The sequence below is a fragment of the Hordeum vulgare genome, chromosome 2H (genome assembly GCF_904849725.1).
Source record: "Hordeum vulgare subsp. vulgare chromosome 2H, MorexV3_pseudomolecules_assembly, whole genome shotgun sequence".
Lineage (NCBI taxonomy): Eukaryota > Viridiplantae > Streptophyta > Magnoliopsida > Poales > Poaceae > Hordeum > Hordeum vulgare.
In genome coordinates, this window is record NC_058519.1 from 180975017 (window position 1) to 180981430 (window position 6414).

The following is a 6414-nucleotide window of genomic DNA, read 5'->3' on the forward strand; positions in this document are numbered from 1 at the left end:
CACCACCCAAGCACATAGGCAAATAAATACTCACATTCAGACATGGGCACCAGAACAAGGTCCAACTATCGAGTATAAATAGACTATAGTCACCCTTCCCTGACATTGGGCCAATAAAGGATGAGAAAACTTCAGATTTTCATACACATAAAGCCTACCTAGAATCATGTTCGCGAAGCTAAATACACCGTCTCATATTTAGAAATTGTGCGTGCTCCTTAAATATGTGCAAGCTAGTTGTGTATTTCATCGATTATTCACACAGAAGGCATCGAGGAAGGAACCAGCTTGGACATGAGGATAGATACACTAAGAATTTAAATTCTGAATGAAGTGTACTATGATCCTCATCAAGATCCAATATTTCTTGTATATATCACCAGTTGAGCTCATCAACTGCTTCTCAGTCTGGACAACATGTTAAATTAAACCGGCATTCCTGTCATCCAAGAAATGGAGTGGTAAGTGGTTGAGAGATCAAGAGTAATCATGACTCACCACGGTATATTAGAGATGCGGGACCTGAATTAGTTGCACTTGAGGGCGAGGAATTTCTTCCACTCGCATGCAAGGAGATGTAGTCTCAAATCCGTGACACTATGATAGACCTACACGTGCGTATCATCATGGCAGCAAATTAGGGTTTTCTAAAATATTGGCAACGTAACATCATGGCCGCAAATTACATTGCCTACAAGTGGGGTCAAAACAAAAGCTACAGTCCAAAATGGAAATACAGTACAAAATGGAAAATGTCAATGAAAAGTTGAAAACTGTAGTAAGATGAGGAATTGCACTTGGCAGTGTAGCTTTGTCATGTGCTCCATGTCCCTTTTAATGTATTTTCCACTCTGTTCTTTCATGGCGGTACCTACCAAATATGTATCCCTCACTGCTCTTTCCCCCAAACAGGTTCCTTTTGCAGGATCATCTCAACCATGATGACATATTTATTTTACAAATGAAGTTCTAGATAGTCCAATGCAATTGATCGAATTATAGTATTTAGGAGAGGCCTAAATCCCTTGCGGTTGTGCAATATATCAAACACATATATGAAGGAACAAGTGATGTAGCTTTGCACTCGGTAAGTTCACTCTTCACAAAACACTATTTAAGTGGACCAAGTTCTTTTTTGTTCCAGGATTATATTTTACTCTATCAATCAGATGATGGTAGTAGAAAGAATGAAGGAAGATTTGCTTTTGCTCTCTTTTAGAATCTACAAAGAGCTTGCTCTTTATATTATTCCTATTGTAAGCTCCTTGGAATTTGCTATTTTTTGGCTATGGCCTATGGCTTGCACCTATGTACACATGCCACTATGTACACATTATATCTATATCTTATGTTTTAATATAGCATATTAGGCGCCTCTCCTACTACTTTCAGCTTAGAAAAGCAAGATATAAACAAAATGGTCAATGACTATAGCCAAAAAAATGTATGCCTGAGCTTTACCTCTGTGTCCAACACGACGAAGTTTTGTCTCTTCCTACAAAAGCCAATTCGTTCAAAGTGGAATTTGTGCTATACTCTGGGAGATAAACTCCATTTCATGTGCGGATGCACATCTCTTAGAGTTGGAATGCGGCGGGCATCAACTCTCTTGCACATCATACTAAACACAAGCAAGAAATTTAAGTGTGAAGAAGAGAGGAAAGTAAAGTTCAGTCAAGTTGAATTAATTTGGAAAGGCTTATGCGTCAAATGGATACTAAAAACTCCACACATCAAGCATCATGCTAAAACAAGAGTGCCTACTTACAACAGGTAGCTTTAAAACCTTTTCTGCAATAACCCATCAATGTTAGAATCAGTACAAGGGATGAAGAGAAAATCACATCCACGTGTAGATGTATTCAGATATCTTAGATTGATTACTGTACTAATGGTTACTCTGCTCCTAAACTAACAGTACATCACCATCAGTTTAGATGTTCTGTATGTTTTTGGCTTTCAAACATGATTACTCCTTGTGGTGTCATCAAATTACCAAAAAAAAACTATAGCTCCAATCAAGAATAGTACATCACATATCGACTTGATTCACAACAATAATAAATTTGCACTATCTCTGAAGGAATTGTCTCAAAGCTCGATCCATTGATTTTTTTGAAGGGGGGAAAACTGTGAAGTAATACCAACCTGTGGTATTTGGAGCATAAGTCGAGCACAATGTGCAAATCCAAGATGTCGAGGCTCCCTAGTGCTACTGCAACAAAACACCTTCCAACGGCACCAGAAACAAGCGTGCTGGCGGGAGACTATTCTTGTCTTGATACTCCTCAGCAATGGCACCAGGAATCCTTCTGCTACGGCTACGCCTTTAGGGACTTCCTAGGCAAATATGCAAAGGATTTCCCCGTGGCCTTGGACCCTTGCGTTGGTGTTCCCTCGAAGCGGAAAGGGTGATGTAGCACAGCGGTGGTAAGTATTTCCCTCAGTTTTGAAAACCGAGGTATCGATCCAGTGAAGGAATATCACAAGTACCTGCACAAACACAAAGAGCTTGCTCCCAACGCTATGAAGGGGTTGTCAATCCCTTATAGATTGTTTGCCAAGTGAGAACTGAAAGCAACAAAGAAACAAAGCAAAATAAAAGTGAAAGTGGAAACGACAGGTGTGAATAGACCCGGGGGCCGTAGTGTTCACTAGTGGCTTCTCTCATGAAAGCAAGTAGACGGTGGGTGAACGAATTACTGTCGAGAAATTGATAGAACCGCGCAAAGTCGTGACTTTATCTATGGAAATGATTATATCTATAGGCATCACGTCCAAAACAAGTAGGCCGATACTTTCTGCATCTACTACTATTACTCCACACGTCGACCGCTATCCAGCATGCATCTAGTGTATTAAGTTCATGAGAACAGAGTAACGCCTTAAGCAAGATGACATGATGTAGACGGACAATCTCATATCTATGATAAAACCCCATCTTGTTACCCTTGATGGCAACAACACGATGTGTACCTTGCTGCCCTTTCTGTCACTAGGACAGGTTACCACACGGTATGAACCCAAAACCAAGCACTTCTCCCATTGTAAGAATCATAGATCTAGTTGGCCAAACAATACCCAAGACTCGGAGAGACTTACAAGGATATCAAATCATGCATATAAGAAATCAGCAAAGACTCAAATATATATCATAGATAATCTGATCACAAATCCACAATTCATCGGATCTCGACAAACAGACCGCCAAAGAGGATTACACCTGATAGATCTCCATGAAGATCATGGAGAACTTTGTATTGAAGATCCAAGAGAGAGATGAATCCACCTAGCTACTAACTACGAACCAGTAGGTCTGAAGTGAACTACTCACGAGTCATTGGAGGGGCTATGATGTTGATGAAGAAGCCCTCCAACTCCAAAGTCCCCTCCGGCAGGGCACCGGGAAGGATCTCCATATGAGATCACGCAGAAACGGAAGCTTGCGGCGGCGGAAAAGTGTTTGCGTGGACGCCCTGATTACTTTTGGATTTTTAGGGAATTTATAGGCCAAAGACCTAGGGAAGGGGTGCGCCAGGGGGGCCACAAGCTTGGTTTCCGCGGCCTCCCTGGCTGCCCCCTGACCTAGGTCTTTGGCCTATAAATTCCCAAATATTTCGCAAAAAATCAGAGGAGCCTCGAAAATACTTTTCCGCCGCCGCAAGCTTCCGTTTCCGCGAGATCTCATTTGGAGACCCTTCCCGGCGCCTTGCCGGAGGGGATTTGGAGTTGGAGGGCTTCTTCATCATCATCATCGCCCCTCCAATGACTCGTGAGTAGTTCACTTCAGACCTACGGGTCTGTAGTTAGTAGCTAGATGGCTTCTTCTCTCTCTTGGATCTTCAATACAAAGTTCTCCATGATCTTCATGGAGATCTATCAGATGTAATCCTCTTTGGCGGTGTGTTTGTCGAGATCCGATGAATTGTGGATTTGTGATGAGATTATCTATGATATATATTTGAGTCTTTGCTGATTTCTTATATGCATGATTTGAAATCCTTGTAAGTCTCTCCGAGTCTTGGGTTTTGTTTGGCCAACTAGATCTATGATTCTTGCAATGGGAGAAGTATTTGGTTTTGGGTTCTTATCGTGTGGTGACCTTTCCCAGTGATAGTAGGGGCAGCAAGGCACACATCGTGTAGTTGCCATCAAGGGTAACAAGTTGGGCTTTGTCGTAGATATGATATTGTCCATCTACATCATGTCATCTTTCTTAAGGCATTACTCTGTTCTTTTGGACTTAATACACTAGATGCATGTTGGATAGCGGTCGACGTGTGGAATAATAGTAGTAGATGCAGAAAGTATCGGTCTACTTGTTTTGGACGTGATGCCTATAGATATAATCATTGCCATAGATGATGTCACGACTTTGCGCAGTTCTATCAATTGCTCGACAGTAATTTGTTCACCCACCGTCTACTTGCTTTCATGAGAGAAGCCACTAGTAAACACTACGCCCCTCGGGTCTATTCACACCTATCATTTCCACTTTTGCTTTTACTTTGCTTTGTTACTTTGTTGCTTTCAGTTCTCACTTGGCGAACAATCTATAAGGGATTGACAACCCCTTCATAGCGTTGGGATCAAGCTTTTTGTGTTTGTGCAGGTACTTGTGATACTCCTTCACTGGATCGATACCTTGGTTCTCAAACTGAGGGAAATACTTACCACCGCTGCGCTACATCACCCTTTCCGCTTCGAGTGAACACCAACGCAAGGCTCCAAGGACACGGGGAAATCCTTTGCATATTTGCCTTGGAAGTCCCTAAAGGCGTAGCCGTAGAAGAAGGATTCCTGGTGACGTTACTGAGGAGAATCAAGACAAGAACAGTCTCCCGTCAGCACGTGTTTCTGGCGCCATTGGAAGGTATTTTGTTGCAGTAGCAGGGAACAAGTCCAACCATTACCCCCACTGTCAGCACACCCCTAGCGGTACTACCGCTTGGGGGAAGCAGTACTACCGCTGACCCTAGCGGTACTACCACTTGGAGGGAGAGGTACTATAGCAAGCCCCAACGATACTACCGCCAGAACTGGGTGGTACTACCGCTAGGCAGACTCAAAACCACGGTAGTAGAAATACTACTATCGATCCTACCACTGCTGGAAAAGTATTTGCAATGGGAGAAGTGCTTGGTTTTGGGTTCATACCGTGTGGTGACCTGTCCGAGTGACAGTAGGGGCAGCAAGGCACACATCAGTAGTTGCCATAAAGGGTAAAAAGATGGGGTTTTTATCATTGGTTTGAGATTATCCCTCTACATCATGTCATCTTGCTTAAGGCGTTACTCTGTTCTTATGGACTTAATACACTAGATGCATGGTGGATAGCGGTCGACGTGTGGAGTAATAGTAGTAGAAGCAGAAAGTATCGGTCTACTTGTTTTGGACGTGATGCCTATAGATATAATCATTTTATAGATATCGTCACGACTTTGCGCGGTTCTATAAATTGCTTGACAGTAATTTGTTCACCCACCGTCTACTTGCTTTCATGAGAGAAGCCACTAGTAAACACTACGGCCCCCGGGTCTATTCACATCCATCGTTTACACCTCCGCTTTTACTTTGCTTTGTTACTTTGTTGCTTTCATTTCTCACTTGGCAAACAATCTATAAGGGATTGACAACCCCTTCATAGCGTTGGGAGCAAGCTTTTGTGTTTGTGCAGGAACTTGAGATACTCCTCCACTGGATTGATACCTTGGTTCTCAAACTGAGGGACATACTTACCACCGCTGTGCTACATCATCCTTTCCGCTTCGAGGGAACACCAACGCAAGGCTCCAAGGCCACGGGGGAAATCCTTTGCATACTTGCCTAGGAAGTCCCTTAAGGCGTAGCCGCAGCTAAAGGATTCCTGGTGCCGTCAACACGACAATTTCTGGCGCCGTTGCATGGGAAGCACAGCTAACATCATGGAGGTTGCAAGACAAACAAGGAGAAGATTGTCACATTAAGTAGGCATATCAATGAGCTGTGGAGATGCTCATCAATATATATCAATGTGAATGAGTAGGGATTGCCATACAAATGATGCACTAGAGCTAGGAGTATGTGAAAGCTCTTAAAGAAAGCTAGTGGGTGTGCATCCAACTTGCTTGCTCACGAAGACCTAAGGCAATTTTGAGGAAGCCTATCATTGGAATATACAAGACAAGTTATACAATGAAATTTTTCCACTAGCTATATGGTGGTGACAAAACGAGAGACTCTCAATCATGAAGATCATGGTGCTTAATATGCACAAGTGTGGATAGGTGGTAGCATTGTCCCTTCTCTCTATTTCTCTCATTTTTTTGGATGGGCTCTTTGGCCTCTTTCTTTGGTGGGCATCTGTGGCCTCTTTTATTTCCTCACATGGGACAATGCTCCATCAATGATGATCATCACACTTACAACTCAAAA